The sequence below is a fragment of the Notamacropus eugenii genome, chromosome 1 (assembly GCF_028372415.1).
Source record: "Notamacropus eugenii isolate mMacEug1 chromosome 1, mMacEug1.pri_v2, whole genome shotgun sequence".
Taxonomy (NCBI): domain Eukaryota; kingdom Metazoa; phylum Chordata; class Mammalia; order Diprotodontia; family Macropodidae; genus Notamacropus; species Notamacropus eugenii.
In genome coordinates this window covers 580,326,960-580,347,943 of record NC_092872.1, presented here as the reverse complement: position 1 = coordinate 580,347,943, position 20,984 = coordinate 580,326,960, and the positions used below count along the sequence as shown (strand labels likewise).

The window sequence follows — 20,984 nt, the reverse complement described above, 5'->3', positions numbered from 1 at the left end:
AGGCCATCATCAAGGTCCCACACTCCTGGTGCAGGCATGAAGCTTGGAGCAGTGGAGGGGGAATGAGCAAAAAACAAAACAAAAAAAGGCAAGAACTTGACAATATAAAGTTAATATGGTGACAAGAAAGCTCAAAACACAAACTCAGAAAAGGACAATAATGTCAAAATGGCTACATGCAAAGCCTCACAGAAAAATATGAAATCATTGCAAGCACAAAAAGAGCTCCTGGAAGAGCTTATTTAGAATGTCAAAATTAAGAGAGATAAAAGGAGAAATTGCCAAAAGAGAGGAGTAAGACAAAAAATCATGAAAAATGAGCCAACAATCCTTTACATTCCTTGGCATAAAAAATGGCAAAAGAAGTTAAAAAAATCATTGAAATAAAACTCCATAAAAAGTAGAATTGGTCAAATGGAAAGGAGATACAGAAGCTCACTGAAGAAAACAATTCCTTAAAAACTAGATTTGGGTAAGTTTCAAATACTAGAATTGGGCAAGTTTCAGAAGCTAATGACTCCATGGGCATCAAAAAACAGTAAATGAAAAATCAAAAGAACTGAAAAAAGAAGAAAATGTAAAATATCTCACTGAAAAATGGATTAAACAGAAATCTGTAATTTAAATATTATTGCCCTGAATCTACTGATAATATTCTAAAAGAGATCCCAAACTGAAAACTCTCAGGAATATTACAGTCAAATTTCACATCTCCCAAGTCAAGGAAAAAATACTGCAAGCAGCCAGAAAGAAATAATTCAGATATCATAGAGCAACAGTCAGGATTACACAAAATTTAGCAGCTTCTTCATTAAAGGATCTGAGAATTCAGAATATGATATCCTAGAAAGCAAAGAAACTAGGATTATAACCAACAATAACTTACACTCAACAAAACTGAGTATAATCCTTCAAGGGAAAAAAACTGGATATTCAATTAAATAGAGCGCTTTCAAGTATTCCTAATAAGATAAGAGCTGAACAAAAAACTTGATTTTCAAATACCAGACTCAAGAGAAGTATAAAAAGGTAAACAGAAAAGAGAAAACATAAGAGATTCAATTAATGTTAAACTGTTAACCTTCCTACGTGGAAAGATGATTTTCATAACTCTTAAGTTTATCACTATTCTGGCAATTAGAAAGCATATACATAGACAGTGGGTGCAGGAATGAGTTTACTATGGTAGGATATAAGAAAAATTAAGGCATGAGACGTAAGATTGCACTGGGAGAAGAGATAGAATGGGGTAATGTATCTCACATAAGAGGCTCAAAAGAGCTATTACAATGAAGGAAAAGGATGGGGTGATGTACAATGCTTGAACCTTACTCTCATCAGTTGACTCAGAGGGAATATCATACACTCAGTTGGATACAAAAATTTATATTATCCTATAGAAAAGTAAAAAGGGATGAGGATAAGAAAAGAGTGAAGGGAGTGATAGAAGACAGGGTAGATTGCGAAGAAAAGGTGGTCAGAAGTAAAACGCTTGTGAGAAGGGATGGGATATGAAAGGTTAGAAAGAGAAAAGGTTAAACAGAAGAAAAATAGGATTGAGGAAAATACAGATATGACTGTAAATGAGAATGGGATGAACTCACCCATAAACTGAAAACAGCAGAATGGATTAAAAACTTAATTGTACAATAAGCTGTTTACAAGAAACACATTTCAGGGGAGGATGCTGGAACAGAATCTATAATGCTTTATCTAAAGTTAAAAAAAATGTAGCTGTCATAAGCAAAAATAGATCTAATTAAAAGAAATAAGGAAATTATATCTTACTAAGAGAAGTACCATAGATACTAAAAATATATGTACCATATAGTATAACAATCTACATTTTTAAAGTTAAATGCGTTACAGGAAGAAATAGTATGATTATACTGATAAAGGACCTCACAGAACTAGATAAATCTAACAAAAAAATAAAATAAGAAAGAAGTTAAGGAGATGAATAGAAGTTTAAGAAAGATAGATATTGACAGACCTCTGGAAAAAACTGAATAGAAATAGAAATGAATGTACCTTTCTTCTGTGGTACATGACACCCACACAAAAAGTGATCATGTATTAGGGCATAAAAATCTCACAACCAAATGTAGAAATATTAAATGGATCCTTTTCAGATCATAATGCAATAAAAACTAGATTCAGTAAAGGGCAGTGGAAAGATTCATTAAGTATTAGAAACTAAATAATCTAAACCCAAAGAATAAATGATTCAAAGAACAAATCATACAAACAATAATTTCATTAAAGAGAATGACAACAATTAAACAACATACCAAAATTTATGGGATGCAACCAAAGTAGTGCTTAGGGAAAAATTTATATCTCAAACTGCATAATCAATAAAATAAAGAAAAACCAGTTCAATGGTCAACTAAAAAAAGGAGAAAAAGAAAAAAATTAGTCAAAAATTCTGAAAATCAAAGGAAATATTAATAAAATTTAAAGAATGAACACCATCGAACTAATTAATAAAACTATAAGTTGATTTTGTGGAAAAATTTAATAAAACCACTGATTGATTTCTAAAATAAAGCACTAATTGATTTATAAAACTACTGAAAATGAAAGGGGTGAATTCAGCATCAACAAAAAGAAAGTTTAAGTTATTAGGAGCTATTTTGCTGAATTATATGCCAATAAATCTGACAATTTAAGTGAAATGGATGAATATATAGAAAAATATAAATTGCTCAGGTTAACAGAAGAGTACATATTCAAATTTTAGAAAAAGAAATTTAACAAGCCATCAGTGAATTTCCTAAGAAAAAATCCCCAGGGCAGATGGATTCACAAGTGAACATTTAAAGAACAATTAATCCCCAAACTATGCAAACTATTTCGAAAATGGGTGAATTAGGAATCCCTACCCAATTATTTTTACAACACAAAAATGGTGCTGATACCTAAAGCAAGGAGGGGAAAAAATTTTAAGGTAAAATACTAGTATAGGAGATTACAGCAGCTGGGCTTAGATGGTATGAACAAGGGAGACAGAATGCTATTGAACTTGTAACATGTTCCTCAACTAAATCGGCTAAAGTAAAGCTGTAAAATCAGGAATCTGGGCTATATAGCTTCCTAACTTCACTCTTTTTTCATCTCCTGAATCCACACCCTACCAGAGGAGGCTAATTATCACATAACAGACTATCCTGAAACTACTGGCAGCGTTACACAGGTACACATACCTACCTGAAGTCATTCACTCTCATTTGCAGGAATCTGTGAAAATCTTAAATTTTAGCAAGGATCTTTATGTAAAATCCTATTCATACCAATATTTATTGGTTGTTGCATAGTATCCTCTCTCCTGCACATTCTGCTAAAACAGTCTAGACCAGATATCCAAGCCAAACACTTACATTATCAGGAATGTCCGGCCATCAGAGAAACACTCTGTCAGCAAACTACAGTGACACAAGTAACGAACCCTGGAATAAGACACACAATATCTTTGGACAGCAGCATGCCAAGGCATACAAGACAAGTCCTACTCACTGCAATCCCAGTTTTAGAAGAATAAAGAGAAAAAGCAGAAAAAGGAACTAAAAGGAGTGTCCATGGCTATTCAATCGACAGCAACCAAAGGGCTGGAGATTAAAGTAAAAGACTAAAGAAAGGAGGTAGGCTAAACAGTTTGGAAGCCAGGGAACTGTCTTTACTGAAAGAAGCCTGCACAGTGGAGAAGAGGACACAGGAAGCAACTGAGGCAGCTGAGAAATGGTGAAAGTCAAGGGGTAAAATTTAGGACCCCATCCTCAGGAAGCATGCCCAAGAGTATGACATGATGGTGAGATTCAGAACAAGGATCAGAGGAACCTCTTCTTTCTTTAAACTTTCCTACCATGAATACAAAGGAACCATTTATTCCACCGTATTAGAAATCATCCCTTTCTAAAAGGGGAGGGGTACCAAGCAAGTGATGAAGATTTCATGGTCATTGCAAACACATAGCATATCCCAATTTTTGGAGGTTCAGACTGGACCTCTTACAGAATATCACGCTTTTCTGTTAAATGAATTGTATCAAGGAAGCTGGGGGGAACCATATTCTGGATACTCAAGAGAGTTTATGTAGATATCCTTAAAGATCAAGTTACCAGATTATTTGCTGTTCTGGAAGCAATACACACCCAAGGTAAAGATTTTACCAGACACTTATCTAGAATAAAGTTGCTGAAAACAAGCCATGACCAAATGTAAAGCAGTACCATCATTCAGGAGAACAAATTGAAGGAATAAAACTTATCACAGAGGAATCAGTCAAAGGGTCTTCTCCCTCCAACACTCTAATATTGCCAGTTAGGAAAAGAAAAATTTGATTCTCTAGGTCAAACTGTGCATCAATTTGTAAAAGATTTGTGCACTATTAAAAAGTTTGTTGTTCCTGTAACTACTGTGGTCCCTAAAACCCCCACAATAGTTATTTTTATATTCAGCTCAGCTGCTTGGCTTTCTGTGATTGATTTATGTTCTGCTTTCTTTTCTATTCCCTGGCTCAGAAATCCAAGTTTTTGTTTGCTTTTACTTATAACAAAGAACAATATTTGTGGCAAAGAATTCCTCAGGGGTTTTGAGAATCTCCCACAATCTTCTTAAAATTTTCACACCATCATGTAGGTCAATTATTGTACAGTATGTAGATGATATTTTTATTGGGTCCGAGATCCAGGAAATTAACAAGAAAGCTACTATAGCCCCTTTAATCTTTTTGGCAGATAACAGACAGCAGGTATTATTAAGAAAGTTGTAGTTTTGCCACCAAGAAATTCAGTATGTAGGGCATTTAGTTTTTCTTAAGGGCTGATGAATCTTACCAGCCATATAAACTTTAGGGAACAGTAAGCAACCAGACAAAGAAGAAGTAAAGATAGGTGTTGATATTACATGAGTAAAATGGACAATAGATCTCCACCTCGATCACCAATCACCTTGTTGTGGTGAATAAGTTGCATAAGGCTCAATGAGCTATGCCATGCATGTAGGTTTACCCAAGACAAACAAGTAATAGTGGAGAGTTCTAAAAAAAAAAAGGTGATTCACTGGAGAAGGAAATGACCCAAGGACTCCAAATCTTTGCCAAGAAAAGTCCATAGACAACATTAAAATGTTAAAAGATAAAAGATGTCACTTTCACAATAGGAGATTGCAATGCTAAATCAGAAGATGAACCCCTCAGATTGCAAAGTATCCAACACATTAATGCGGAAGAAATGTAGGGCAACTATAAATTGATTCGGAGAGAAGCAGCTGGGCTAAAACCAAAAGGAAGCTCAGCTGTGGGTGTGTCTGGTGATGAAAGAAAAGTCTGATGTTGTAAATATAAATAATGTGTAAGAACTTGAAATATAAGATCTACGAACCAAAGTAAGCTGAATGTGGTCATATAGGAAATGAAAAAATTAAAATAACATCTTGGGTATTGGTGAACTTAAATTGATGGGAATGGGTGAATTTAAATCAGGTGATCATTATATATATTATTGCGGGCAAGAACCCTTTAGAAAAAATTGAAGAGTCCTCAATCAAAAAAAAAAGGGGGGGGGAGAGAAGAAGTGTTCTGGTACTTTCTCAAAAATTATAGAATATCTGTTCAAATCTAAGGCAAACCTTTCAACATCACAGTAATACAACTCTATGCTCCAGCCACTAATGCTTGAGGCCAAAGTTGCTCACTTTTATTTAGACTTATACCCCCTTCTAGAAATAATATCCAAAAAAGGTGTCACAAAAATTATGCAATCAAAAGATAATGGGAGTAACAGTAAAATTTAGCCATGGAGTACAAATGAAGCAGGGCAGAAGCTAATAGTTTTGTCAAAATAATTCACTGGTCATATAATAAATACTCTTTTTCAAAGACACAAAAGAACATCACCAAATGGACAATACAGAACTCTGATCATATACTTTGTGGTCAAAGGTGGAAGAACTCTGTACAGTTGGAGCAAGATCTGGAACTGACTGTGGCTCATACGATAAAATTTAGCCTTAAATAGAAGAGAACACATAAAACCATCAGACCATATAACACCCCTTATGTATATGTAGTGGTGGTGATGAAAAGATTTAAAAGATTAGATCTGGCAGATGGAGTGCCCAAAATGCTATGGGATATTAGTTTGCAACACTGTATGGGAGGGCAACAAAAAATATCCCAAAAAAGAAGAGCAAGAAAGCAAAGTTGCTATCTGATGAGATTTCACAAACAACAGAAGAAAGTGAAAGGCAAAAGAGAAAGGGAGAAATATTTTTTTAAAAAACTTCTAATTTTATTTGTTTTCAGTTTTCTATAATCACTTCCATAAGTCTTAGATTTTTTTCCCCCTCCCTCCCTGAGATGGCATTCAATCTTATTAAATACATTTTCACATTAGTCATGTTGCATGGAATTAAAATGAATGGGAGAAACCATGAGAAAAACCCAAACAAAACAAAACCTAACACAAGAGAAAATAGTCTGCTTCACTCTGCTTTCTAATTACGTAGTTTTCTCTGGATGTGAGCAGCATTTTGCCTCAAGACTCCTTTGGGAATTTTTTAGCTCCTTGCACTGCTGTGAAGGGCTAAGTCTACCAGAAAAATTCCTTACCCACTGTGGTTGTTGCTGTGCACATAGTTCTCTTGGTTCTGCTCCTTTCACTCAGCATCAGTTCATCAGGCCTCTGAAGTCTTGTTCTTCATTTCTTATAAGTACAATAGTATTCCATTACATTCATATACCACATCTTGTTCAGTCATTCCCCAATTGATGGGCATCCCATAGATTTCTAATTCTTGGCCACCATAGAGAGCTGCTAAAGTAAGTGATATTGCTGGGTCAAAGGGTATACACATTTTTCTAGCCCTTTGGGGATAGTTCCAAATTGCTCTCCAGAATAATTGGATTAGCTCACAGCTCCACCAACAATGAATCGGTGTTCCAACTCTCCCACATCTTCTCTAGTATTTATCATCTTCCTGTTTTTTCATGTTAGCCAACCTGATAGGTGTGATGTGGTACCTCACTTGTTTTGATTTGCATCTCTCTAAACAATGGTGATTTAGAGCACTTTTTCATGACTATAGACAGCTTTAATTTCTTCGTCTGAAAACTCCCTGTTCATATCCCTCAATTGATAGTCAAGGGATAACTTTTATTCTTGTACATTTGACTCAATTCTCTACATATTTTAGAAATAAAGCCATTGTCACAGACACTAGCTGCAAAAATTCTTTCCCTGTTTTCTGCTTCCCTCCTAATCTTGGGTGGTTTGCTTGTGCAATCTTTTCAATTTACATTACCAAAATCATCCATTTTGCACTTCATAATATTCTCTATCTCTGGTTATGTATTTCTCCAGTCTCCATAAATCTGACAAATAGTATGAACAAATTAGAGGAGTAAGAAATAGTGTATCAGTTTTTATACCTAGACCACGTATCCATTAGGACTTTATCCTTGCGTTCGGTGTCAGGCATTGGTCTATGCCCAGTTTCCATTACACTGTTATCCAAAAGATATTTTCAAACTAAATACAGAATTCCAAAGAATAGCCAGGAGACATAAGAAGCTTTTCTTAAATGAACCATCCAAAGAAATAGAACAAAACAATAGAAATCTCTTCAGAAAAACTGGAGGTATCAAGGGAATGTTTCATGAAAAAATGAACATGATGACAGACAAAAAATTGGTAGGGACTTCACAGAACTTAGAAAAGATTAAGAAGTGGTAGCAAGAATATATAGAACTATACAAATAAAGATCTTAACATCACACTAACAGCCACGATGGTAGATAGAGCCATACATCTTGGAGAGTAAAGTCAAGTGGGCCTTGGAAAACATTGCTAACAATAAGGCTAATAATGGAACTGACAGAAGCTGAACTGTTTAAAGTCCTAAAAGATGACGCTGTTGAAGTGCTGCATTCTCAATATGCCAGCAAATTTAGAAAACTGAATAGTGGTGCCTAGATTGGAAAAAGTAAGTTTACATTCCAGTCCTAAAAAAGGACAACGCCAAACAATGTTCAAACTATCAAACAATTTCACATATTTCACACCCCAGCAAAGTTATGCTTAAGATTTTGCAAGACAGGGTTCAGCAATTATGTGATCTGAGAATTACCAGAAGAGTAGGCTGGTTTCAAAGAGCCAGAGGAAATAAGAGACCAAATTGCCAACATTCACTGGCATTATGGAGAAAAAAACAAGGGAATTCCAGAAAAATATCTTCTTCTTCATCACTGACTACACTAAAGCCTTTGTGTGGATCACAACAAATTGTGTTAAATCCTCAAAGAAAATGGAGTAGTAGATCTTCTTACTTGCTTCCTGAAGAACCTGAATGTGGGTCAAGAATCAACAGTTAGAACTGAACATGAACAACTAGTTGGTTCAAGATTGGGAAAGGAGCACAAGGCTTTATATTGTCACCTTCTTTATTTAACTTATATGCAAGATCATTCATGCAAAGCTGCCAGGAGAAATATTGACAATCTCAGATATGCAGATGACACATAGAAGAATTAACAAGCCTCTTAACGAGGGTGAAATTGCGTGTTCCTCCTTCATTGCCGAAGACGACCATGCATCAGACTACTGATGCCATGACTTGCCCTTGACTTTGTTCTGAGTGAGGGAGGGCTGTGCAGGTCACCAGAGCCTCACTTCTCCTCCATAGCCATCTGAATCCAGTGACCAGATATTCATCAAGATGACTGGAGACAACCCAGGATGAGGCAATTGGGGTTAAGTGACTTGCCCAAAGTCACACAACTAGTGCGTGTCAAGTGTCTGAGGTGACATTTGAACTCAGGTCCTCCTGACTCCTGGACTGGTTGGTGCTCTATTCACTGCACCACGTAGCTGCCCGTTAGTGAAAGTAGCATAAGAGAGAACATCCCTGACATTTAAATCCCCAGTGTTCTCATGGGAGATTCTCCTTCCAAGCAACAACCCTTGTCCTCCTTCCTCTCTTTTTCCTAATGCCAGCGATGACTCTTCTCAAAGGTAAAGTACATGTTAATTTATTTTATTTTCAGTTTATATAAAAGAGAATGTAAAAAACAAAAAATCAACTAAGATAATACATCTGGTCCCATCACTTCCTGGCAAATAGAAGAAATGGAAATAGTGTCAGATTTATTTTCTTGGGCTCAAAGATCACTATAGTTCAGGCCCGCACAACATAACAGCCTGTGGGTCACTTGTTGCCCACCAAAGGAGTTCAGGTGACCCACAAAAATTGTAGGGTTGCCACTGCATACTCTAATTCATCATGTGACTCACAGCAACCAACCATCTTCAGTCTGCATCTGGTCTAACCTTTCTTTGGCTTGAAGAATTTTAGAAGTTGTACAGGTCTGCTGTATATGGTGACTGTGGCCATGAAATTAAAAGATGCTTGCTCCTTGAAAGGAAAACTATGGCTAATCTGGACTATATAATAAAAAGCAAATAGACATTACCTTACTGACAAAGGTCTGGTTTTTCTAGTAGTTAACATATGGTTTTGAGAGTTGGACTACTAAGGAAAGTTTGAGTGTCACAAAATAAATGCCTTAGAATTAAGGTGCTAGAGAAGACTTCTGAGACCCCTTTGGACAGCAAGATTATCAAATCAGTCAATACTTAAAGAAATGAGGATTTGAAATACTGAAGCTTAAGTAATTTGGCCACAGAATGAGAAGACAGAAGACATATCTCAATGGAAAAGATCCTGATGCTAAAAAGATTGAAGGCAGGGACTTAAACCAATCAAATGATTGTCTAACTATGCTATTCCTTTTTCCTGCGCACAGAGGACATCAAAGTAAAGATGTCTTTGTGCCTTGAGAGGTAACTATCTCTCAATGCTTTCAAGTATTATACAGTAAACAAATGGAAGCACCGAATACAGCTGCAGTAGGTAATATGCACTCCTCTTAGTGGAGACTTTACATTCAACAGGCACCAGTTTCTTTGCTGCACGAGGTAATACAGAATGTGCCCCTATAGACAACCCTATAATATTTGGAGGTCTTGCTAGTACTGGGAGTAGTATAGTTCCAGTGATATTGAGAACTAATAGTACGGTTCCATTTAACAAGAATGACTGCAATCTCAAGAAACCTGGCAAACAGCCACTAAATGCAGGAAGGCTGGTACCTTTCTTTCCAGAAAAACAAGCACTGCCCGAACCATAAACTCAAGAAATACTTGAAAATAATGATACCAACACAATGGTACACTGGATACACTGAGGGCACGAAATCAAGTTAATCAACTTCAAACCCTCAATTGATGGAATCATGATCAAGAATCATGAACATGTTATTCCAACTCGGAAATTAGGAGGTTTTGGACCTGAATATGCACAATCTACCTGATGATACATGAGAATGGGCCTTTATACCCCACCCCATTATCTTTTGTTTGCTTGCATTTACTCTCAGAGGAGTGATATCTGAGGCCAAAGATTTGATATCAAACATTGTAAAGCAAATGCCACGGACATAGGTTAACACTCATGTGAAATAATTTCAGTCACTTGGTTGACAATTATATTGCCTCAGTGATACTCAGATGGCTGGAACACATACAGCAATATTATTAAGAATTATACTTAAAACAGCTAGATTTAGATTCCCTAGCTTCAATGTAATAGATCATATTCCAGTTAAATACTTAATTGTCCATGACATTTGCTGCAAAAAATGTACCCTCAGGACTGGGAAAATGCAGCGTCATCTCTACAGTTTGTGAGAAACAATCCATACCTAGAAGTATCGCAGTGATTTGTCACCATGTCTCGGCTATCTGGTTTAAGAGCCTGTCATGCACATGTAGGCACATACTGGGAACAAGAAGTTATTTTCAGAGTTCCCCATACAGTTGCAGCAATTTTGCAAATCTGTGAAACTAAGCCTTTATTTGTAAAACGTGTAACCCCTAATTAACAGGCTTTGTTAAGTCCACAATTATGTTTGTCCTTTGTTCTCAAGGAGGACCAAGACATCAAGATGATGACATGAATTGCAACTGACTTTTGAGTGAGGGTGGACTGTGCAAGGTCACCAACCTAACTTTCTTCTCTTGAGCCATCTGGGTCCAGTGGCCTAATATTCATCAGGACAACTGCAGATGGCCTAGGATGCAATGTGAGACCCTGGCCCTTTCAGGCTAAGGTCTTACTACATTCTCTCTGAGTGAGATTACACCTGTTCAATGAACACGCTTCTTAAAATAGTTACTCAAGGGATTGGACCCTTTAATCAAAAGAAAAAAAAATCAAACAGAGGGGAAGACCTTCAGGGCTCCTGGGTAAAACACACAATGACTATTTAGCAATTATATACACTCTGTGCTAAGTGGGTGGGGACTTGCTGTCCAGTCTACGAGCTCCAGAGTGAATTGGGTTTAAGGTTTGATCTTTGAGCAAAAAATGTAATCAGTAAACCCAAAAGAAAAAAGGCAGCTTTTGGCCAAGGAGTGTACCTTCCCCTGGGCAGAACACCAGAGAACAGGAGAGGAGAGGAGAAGGGGAAGGGGAAAAGGAGGAGGTGGAGGGGGGAAGGAGAAGAGAAAGGGAGAAACTGCTACTCACTCACAGGTTGTGCTTGTCCTTCCTTCTCGAAGATGTATGTGCTTGGCTTTTTACTGGTGCCTCAATATAAGCACTGTTGCCTTATGCTGATGCAACAGAGCTAGAGCATTATTGTTCGCCAGTTACAGACGTAGATAGTAGGTGTAAGCCTGATGAACCTCTTGAAAATTCAGCTATAAATTTGATGTGGATGGGTTGTAACAGACTTGTGGCAAGGCGTAAAGCTGCATAGGCAAATACTTTAAGATGCCAGAGAGACCTATAGCACAAAAGAATAACTTAGGCAAGCTGACCTTATGACTTTAATTGGGCAACAGAAATAGCAAGGAGTTAATATTCATGCTAATTAACTATGCTTTTGGGATGTCATGCCATTGGACAACTATAAAATCACCAAGAATTTACGACCTCAAATGGGAGTCCAATGGCGCAATGGCAGCTGATTTCCCATCACCTGGAGGTTATATTTAGTTTCCCCAAAAGATCTTTTTTTTTTTTTAATAACCTTTTATTCAAAATAACTAGGCTCAAATGGAGGGGATGGTTTTTCTAAGGTCTTAAATAATGCTACCTCACACCAACCATTTTTATAGTATATAAGATTCTCATACTAATCCTACCAACCAACCATTACTAAGACCTATCAGCTAATCTCTACAGCTAATATCTGCAGACATAATGTTAGTTGTCAACGCTGGGCACTTCCTTTATGGAATATGTACATGAAAGATCCTACGTGGCACCAAGGCACAAAAAACAGATGACTTAATGGATACCATAGTGAGGCATAGATACAAAAATGGCCTGGAGAGGGATAAATGTAACAGAATGATGAAATAAGTGAATGTAATTCATGCCAACTCACTAAACTGTGGAACAGGAAAAAGAGGTAAAAGTGGAGGATAAATGCAGAATTGCAGGAGACGTTAGGATGTTCTTGAAAACATCAGTTGGTAAACAACATTAAGCAAAGAGAAGAAACCATAATAATTTGTTAGAGGACATAAAAATCGGGAAAACTAGGGGAATGTCAGTTTCTTGCAGATTATCTACAGGCTATATATGCTAACACTATTGCATGTAACAATGAACTTCTCATTAGTAAGAGTTTCTGCCTCCTGAATTTTGTGACCCAACACAGTAGAGCGAAGACTAAAAAAAAGATGGTTTTATCTGTGCTCAGAATGATTGACCATCAATATGACCATGACTTAATAGTACTAAAAAAAAACCCTAGAAAAGTGTCTGCTGGAAGGCCACATGGCTCAGATACAGCAGAAGAGGTGATAGAACAATATGGTATATCACCCTGTCCTAGAACAGTAAAGATAATTGATAATATCAAGCAGACATAGAGATACTAGACTATCAGAGAAAGCATTTGCTTCTTTGGAACTAGGGCTCTACATGACTCATACATTCCAGAGGAGGAGACTAAAAATATGGTTTTATCATGGCTCAAAATAATAAAATTAGTCATCCTTACAAATACAATAGAGAAAGGCATGAATTCCAGATAAGTGTGTCACTCAATCATACCAGAGGTTCAAAGAAAGATAGTTTAAAGAACTTTGGAAATATCTACTAGCATTCTTTAGAGATAGCAGACTACTACAGAAAGTGTTTACTGCTATTGGACTATATATTTCCATGGCTCAAACACAGAACAGATGACTAAGAAATATGATTTCACACTGGCTCTGACAGATTAAGTGTATTGTTTATTAAATATTACCATAATCTAGACATACCATAGCACCAAAAAGAGTGATTTCCACTTTTGAATTGAATGTTCACATGACTCAGAAATACCAGATGAGAAGCCTTAATAAAATGGTCTCATCCTAACCTGGAATGAGAAAGACGGTTTACCATATTGACTTTTACTGAATGTTCACATTGCTTAGTTATACCAGAGAATGAGACTAAGAAATATATTTTCAGCATCTCTCATAACAGAAAACAAATATGAAAGTAAGCAGCAACAACTTTGAGCATACCACATTCAAGTAAAATTCATTGCCAGTACCAAAGAAGGTGACTGCTACTTCTGAAATGGGTATTTTTATGGTCCATTCTTATAAAAGATTGAAGAAATATGGCTTCATCTTTGCCCTAAATAACAAATGATTTACAATAATTATCCACAGGACTTAGGAGATACCATAGACCAAAGAAAGTGATAAACCGTCTTGAACTGAATGTTTACATAGCTTAGACATGTCACAGGAGCAGACTAAGAAATATGGTTTCATACAGACTTAAAAACAATAAAGAAGATTTGCAATCTAGCCCAAAGTGCCTTGGTGATACCAACCATAATACTAGACAAAGTTTTCTGCTTCAATGTTCCTATGGCTCAGAGAGACCAGGGAAGGAAAAATTGGTTTTCTCACTGACTTTGGATGATAAAGAGAATTGGCAGTCCATATCAAACTAACTTAGAGATACCAAGATACTAGAAAAAGAAATTTCTCCTTTGGAAGTTTATATTCAGATAGCTCAGGAGTAGACTAAGGATTATCGTTTCATCCTGCCTCAGAATGACAAAAAGAATTATACAAGTGACTTGGAAATTCCAGATTATCAGAGAATGTTGGTTACTTTTGAACTGGATGTTCATATGGCTCAGAAGTAACAGGAGAGGAGAAATATGGTTTCATCCTGGCTTAGAATGAAAACATGAGTTCTTTATCCACATAAACATGACACAGAAATGTCAGAGAACCAGAGAAATTGCTCTCTTCTTCTGAACTTGATGTTCACATGGCTCAGACATACGTTAGCAGAAGACTAAAATATAGGGGACAGAGCCAAGATGGTGGAACAAAAGCAGGACTCAACAAATTCTAGAGCTGCAAAACACACAAAACGATGGAGTAAAACAAATCCCCAGCCCAAGGCAGCCTAGAAGGTTGACAAAAAGCATCTAACGCACCAGGCTGGGAGTAGGGTGGAGTCTGGTGTGGACCACAACAACCAACAGAGAGGACCAGAGCAGGCCTCAGGGGACTGAATCACTGCCAGCTGTGGCAGTTTCCAGACTTCTCAAACCACATATGCCCAAGACAGCATAGAACATCAGTGGGAAAATTCTGTGGGACCTGGTCTGGCTGAGGTCTTTCCCCAAGCCCCAGGGTGGTGGAGGAGGTGGGTGCCAAAGGCAGCAGCACTGATTCCGCAGCTCCAGACCCACAGACAGTGGGGGATCGAGTGGCTGATACAAAACCCCATAAGCCTGGGACAGTACACCCACCCCCACCAGAAGCAGAGTACTACACCTTGACAGAGTTAAAAAGTCAAGTTTTTGACTGGGAAGAGGAACAAACAGCATAAAAAGATTCAGACTATAGAATCTTACTTTGATGACAAAGAAGATCCAGACATAAAACCAGAAGACAACAACAGAGTCCAAGCTACTATATCAAAAGACTCCAAGAAAAATATAAACTGATCACAGGTCATGGAAAAGCTCAAAAAGGATTTTGAAAATCAAGATGTAGAGCAAAAATTGGGAAGAGAAATGAAAGTGATGCAAGAAAATCAGGAAAAACAAGTCAACAGCTTGCTAAAAGAGACCTCAAAAAAATACTTTAGAAAATAATACCTTAAAAAACAGACCAACCCAAATGGCAAAAGATGTCCAAAAAGCCAATAAGAAGAATGCCCTAAAAAGCAGGATTGGCCAAATGGAAAAGGAGGTTCAAAGGTCATTGAAAAAAATAATTCCTTCAAATTAGAATGAAGCAAATGGAAGCCAATGACTTCAAGTGAAATCAAGAAATTATAAAACAGAACCAAAATAATGAAAAAATATAAGACAATTTGAAATATCTCATTGGAAAAACCACTGACCTGGAAAAGAAATTCAGGAGAGATAATTTAAAAATTATTGGATTATCTAAAAGCCATGATCATAAAAAGAGCCTAAGCATCTTTCAAGAAATTATCAAGGAAAACTGTCTTCTGAATATTCTCTTCACACCCACTTGGCCTCCAGGTCCACCCAGCCAGTGCCTGGGGTCTGAGATTCAAATGCTGCTTCCCAGCCTCAGTGCTTTGGGCGGGGGCAGGGCTGCTATTCAGTGTGAGATTAAGTTCAGGTGCTCAGGTGGGGGCAGGGCCACCTCACAGACTCAGTTCCCTCAGGGGGTTTATGCAGAGACCTTCAACAATGGATCCAGGCTCCTGCCTGCTTGGGGAGCCCTGGTCTGCTCCCGCCTCCGCTGTTGCCTCCCGAGGGGACCCGAATTATGGGGGCACCCCACTCCCCTCTCAACCTGCCAAAGAGGCCCTCTCACTGACCCCCATCACCTGTGGGTGGAAGGACCCGTGCAGCCACTGGAGATTCTGTCCCTGAAGCCTGCTTGGATCTGCTCCTCTCGGTGCCGTGTGGCCAAGGCAGGGCTGGGCTCCGCTCCCGGTCTGGTGCGCGAAGGACCTTTTGCGAGAGGTTTGCAGGGCTCTCTGGAACAGAAATCTCCTCTGCTCCACCGTTCTGTGGCCTCTGCTGCTCCAGAATTCGCCAGGAGTTCTTTTTTTACAGATGTTCTATGGGCTGTGGGTTCGGAGCTATGTGTATGTGCATCTTTCTACTCCGCCATCTTGGCTCTGCCCCCCCCAAGGAAAACTGTCATAACAAAGATAGAATTATTCTCAATATGCTTCACATATACTAGAAGAGAAATAGACTAGAAGCTACCTTGTCTTCCCATAGGGGGGAGAATACAGACTAGTGGGACTTGTGGGTAATGTCACTCAAGCATCACTCAGACAGATAAACAGTGTTAAGGGAATATGTATAATCTTGATTTAATCACAAATCCTCAGGGGAATAAAAATTTCAGAACTGGTGGCTAACACAGATTACGTATACCAGAGCATAAGATGAAGAAATCTGGCTTCAACAGGGATTGAAATGACAAATTGAAATGAGTCACAGGATTCGTACATAACAGACTTCTTGAAAAAATGATTACTACTGAAGTGGATGAAAACACTAAGACATACCACAGAAGTTTAATATTAGATAACAGGGGATCCAGTGGTTCAAATATATCAAAAAATGATATTGGCAGTGGTAAAACTGAGTACTAGCAAGGCCCACATTTAAAAGCAAATCAGTATTCCTGTGAACTTTACGTGTGAACAGCTCAGATGTGTAAGAGGAGGATATTTGTAGTGGTGAACTAGGTACCAATATTCCAGACATTGCAAAGGAAGCGATTAGTCCTGCTAAACTAGATTATAAATGATTTACAAATGTAAAGTAGAAAATTAATCATTTAAGAATTGCACTCCAACTTAAATAAGAAACAGCAAGAGTAGCAACTTATTTTATGATATGGTCTAACATCATCCTTAGCACGGTAGGAGAAAAAATTGTGCATACCTCAAGACATACTACCTCAGAAGAGTATTAATATTAGCATCATAAATAAAGAGGAACAGACTATGAAACACACTTTCAACATGGTTCAGAAAGAGAAATGGTATTACCAACGGGTGTCAACATGAGTCAGTAGCAGAGTTAAGTGATGACTTCTGCCTAACTACATGTCCACAAAGTTTAGGTACACAATTGCACTAACCAACCGCCAACACAGATTAAGATAGCATTACTAAGGAAATTAGATGTCAACAAAGCCACATATATCAGAATGGTAGTGTTGATGAAGAGAAAATGAAGGCGTCTCTTTCCATGCTCAGGAATGCCGAAGACTCCACTCTACTAGCCATGAATAAGAAGGGAAAATTGGTAATTTCATACCATTTAGCAGATGAGCAAACCACACAGAGCAAATGATTAACAATCATTGGCAGGGCAGTAAACTGGCAAAAGCAGCTGGCAGAAAAGGGAGTCCTTCAAGTCATCCCTCACTCAATTCCATTCCCATTCATGTATTAAGGTCCTACTATGTGCCAGGTATTCTGCTCTAGATTTCCTTGCTGCTCCTTGACCAGGACCCATAGTACTTTAACTCCCAACTTTGGGTATTTCTAGTCTGTGCACAGAATGCTCTCTGTGCCTTATCCCCACCATCTGTTTTTGTTGACCCAGATAAAATCCCAACACTTATACATTTCCTATCCCTCTAAATTCTAGCACCTTCCCTGTGTTATTTTAGATTTATCCTGCTTATTTATCTTATTCGTACATACCTGCTTGCATGCTGTCTCCCCCATCACTCTGTGCCTCCCTTGAATGTAGTCTTTTTGCCTTGATATCCTCAGAATTTAGCACCATGCTTCAAAAAACTGGTGCCTAATGTTTATCAAATGTCTACGCATTGAACCTTCAGGAACTACAAAATGCCAAATGTGATGACATTTTTCCAAGCTATTATCTTTCTTCACCTTTGCAACATTTGATTTTGATTACACACTGTTGCTGACTCCGAAATTTCCATGGAATTGCTCTCTGGTTGATGTCCTTCAGTCTTTACTGGTCCTTCTCCTAAATCTCATGCCTTTGGTGTACCCCTGAACTCTGTCCTAGGCTACATTCTCTTCTTTCCTTAATAGAAACCACTAGTAATCTCGTGATCTTCCTAAGTTCAACAGGCACATCACTACCAAGTCTAGACTTTTCCATACCAATCTCTCTCTCTCCTGAAGTCCAATCCTGGACTTCTGCTTTGCTTTTTCAGTAATACTTGTAAGTTATATTGTCAACAATGATATAACGAGATCAGGTCAAAAACTATAATTATTTTTGTAACGTTATATAATTTTACTATGTAACAGCAGACTGCTTTCTAAAAAGTTTCTATAAGGTTAGGATTCTACTGGCAACGGTTGATTGTATTTTTTCTTCTACAGTTTTACCTGGTGAGGCCTTCAAAGGATAGTTTACCATTTTCCAGCATGGGATTCTTTTATAAATTACACTCAACAGCTCCTTAAGTGTTTTAAGGATTCAGTTCTTTAAATTACTTTTGCCCATTTGCTAAATATGAAGCAGTACCTTAAAGTTTTAATTTGCCTATCTCTGGTTTTTAGTGATACTGTGTGTTTCAAATCACCAGTTTTCTTTTAATAATAGTTATATCCTTTTTAAAAAATGACTTGAAAGTTTTTTTCCATTTTAGTTCCAAATGTCTTAACATGAATTTATTCTCAATCAAGTATCAGTGTTTTTCCCAAAAGCTGTCTTTTTGTTGAATAAAAGCACTCTATTTACACTTCATGAGTGAAATTAATGCTTTATTCTATTTTAATGTGTAAAAATCTCATCCAGCTGGAATTCATGAGAGTTACATAGTATAACATGTAGATTTAAATCCTTTTCCTACCTGGTTATTTTTCCAAAGTACACCCGTTAAATGAATTCTTACCCAAGACTTTTTTTAAACTTTCTACAGGTCTGTAAGTTCGTTCATCTAGATTTTCCATTGTTTCCTGAACCAGAGAGCTTTCAAAACTTATCCTAAAAAATATGAGTGTAAGACAACCTTTAACTCTCCTTTTCAGAGAACTCCTAATTTAGATAGTTGCATACCACTTTCTTCACATAAATTTTAATGTTGATTTTATCTAATTTCTTAGAGGATCACTGACAATTTTGATTTCATCTCAAAACTTAATTTGTGGTACACTGCCATCTTTATCTTATCAGACCCATTTCTTGAACAGTGTATGTCCCTCTAGTCATTTAAGAGTCTACTTTAATCTTGTAAGAGCTTTAACTTACTCTTCTGAGCTATGATTCCCATCACTGTGACCAAAAGTGCCCTGTATTCATTAATCTTTTTGCTTCAAGAAATACTCCCCCTTGTATTATCTTTGATAAGGACCTTCTTCAGTACATACATTTCAAAAGTGCACTACTAAAAATCCTCTAATGAAAAATTCTCCCATCTCAATGTCTTTTCATAAGAATGCTCGGCTTCTTTACCTTAACTTCTTATAACGCTAGCTTCCATTAAGGTTCAGTTTAATTGCCCTTTCCTAATCACCTTCTTGATCCCATGTTAGCACTCTCTTTAGAAATTACTAACTATAAATCTGTATATATATGAAAAACTCATATTACAATGTAAACTCTCTCAGAGAATAAACCATTTTTACTTTTGTATTCCCAGCCTTTGGCAGTGTTCTACACAGAACACTTTGAAAAATGTTTGCTGAACAGAAGAGAAAGTAAGGAAAAACGATTTGGTTTCCAATATTTGAAAAGCAACTTGTGGAAGATGGCAAATTTGTTCCTACTTACCAGGGTACTATTAAAGTGGAAATTTACAATCCATGATGATTGTACAATATGTTAATGCCATCCCACCAAATAGGGAACATCCTTTTCCTTGGTTATTTTCAAGCAAAGAATGAATCAGATTGCTATTACAAAAGGAATTTCCAAGAACAGGGCAGGAATTTGAACTAAATGGCCTCACAAGTCTAATCTTAAATCTTTTACAATTCTTGCTTTCACTTAAGGATTCTTGATTCCTGAAGCGCCTATCTTACTTATACAAAGCCAACATACATTCTACTAGTTTCTCTAACTGCTTTCTTGATGACTGTAGACCCCATTAACTTCTCATTTCCTACCACCGAGGAAACCAGATTAGAATCCCAACTCTGAAGTCATTCAATCTTTTTCAGTTGGTCACTTCATGGGCAAAACAGTGGTAATACTACAGGCTAAATGCTTTGTAAATTTTCCTTCAGATATAACCTTGGTTTTAATTGCTTAAAGCAGCTAGTACCATGCTAGGCAAGGTGGTAAGTGATAATCCAGTTGAGTATTCCATACATCCTTAGTGCGATAAAAGCTATAACTAAATCCACTTCAATTTCGTTCACATAAATGCAACCTTTTCCAACAGCCTATCTTCATCTTTTCACTGACAGTACTCCTTAGACTTGAGTCGTGCTAGTGTGCCTTTAAAAATACCAAGTCCAACATCTACCTTCATTTCCTCTCCAGCAATGAATGCCCAGTATTTCTCTCAAAAGCAACATCGACCACAGATAGCTACTTTGGTTTGCCAATTTTGTATTATCCAAGGTTGGCCGGGGGCAAGTTTTTGTTTGCCTTTTCCCTTTCCCTTCCCCTTCAAAGACCCAACACGAGAGTGGCAATAAAAAAACCCACCCCCTTCCTCCACTGCGGTGCCACCACCAAGGCTTCCCTTTTAATAAAAGCACGTTGCTCCTCCGTTTATTTTCGGCCGTGGCAACCACCAAAAGAAAGGGAGAAAAGGACCCTCGTTGCTATGCAACCCTCCCCCCCCCCCTCGCGTCCAAAAGCCAACGAAAAGGAAAAGGCGTAGAACGAGAGGATGGAGGCTGGGGTGGGGGAGGGGAGCGGAGCGGGGCTTTCCGGCTAGTCCTCCCGGGTTGGGCCGGTCCAAGCCCCAACCTGGAGTACCCCGCGCTCCGGTGTAGAGGCTGGG

General features: G+C 37.7%; 1 long non-coding RNA gene across 2 annotated transcripts in view; it reads right to left on the bottom strand.

The window, feature by feature from the left end:
• LOC140520487 (uncharacterized) overlaps positions 1-20,930 on the bottom strand; it is a 49,594-nt gene extending 28,664 nt beyond the window's left edge. For both annotated transcript variants that reach the window (XR_011972526.1, XR_011972525.1), the window contains exon 1: positions 6,611-20,930. This is a non-coding gene — a long non-coding RNA (uncharacterized lncRNA). The remainder of the gene's footprint in view (positions 1-6,610) is intronic.
• Positions 20,931-20,984: the final 54 nt, after the last annotated feature.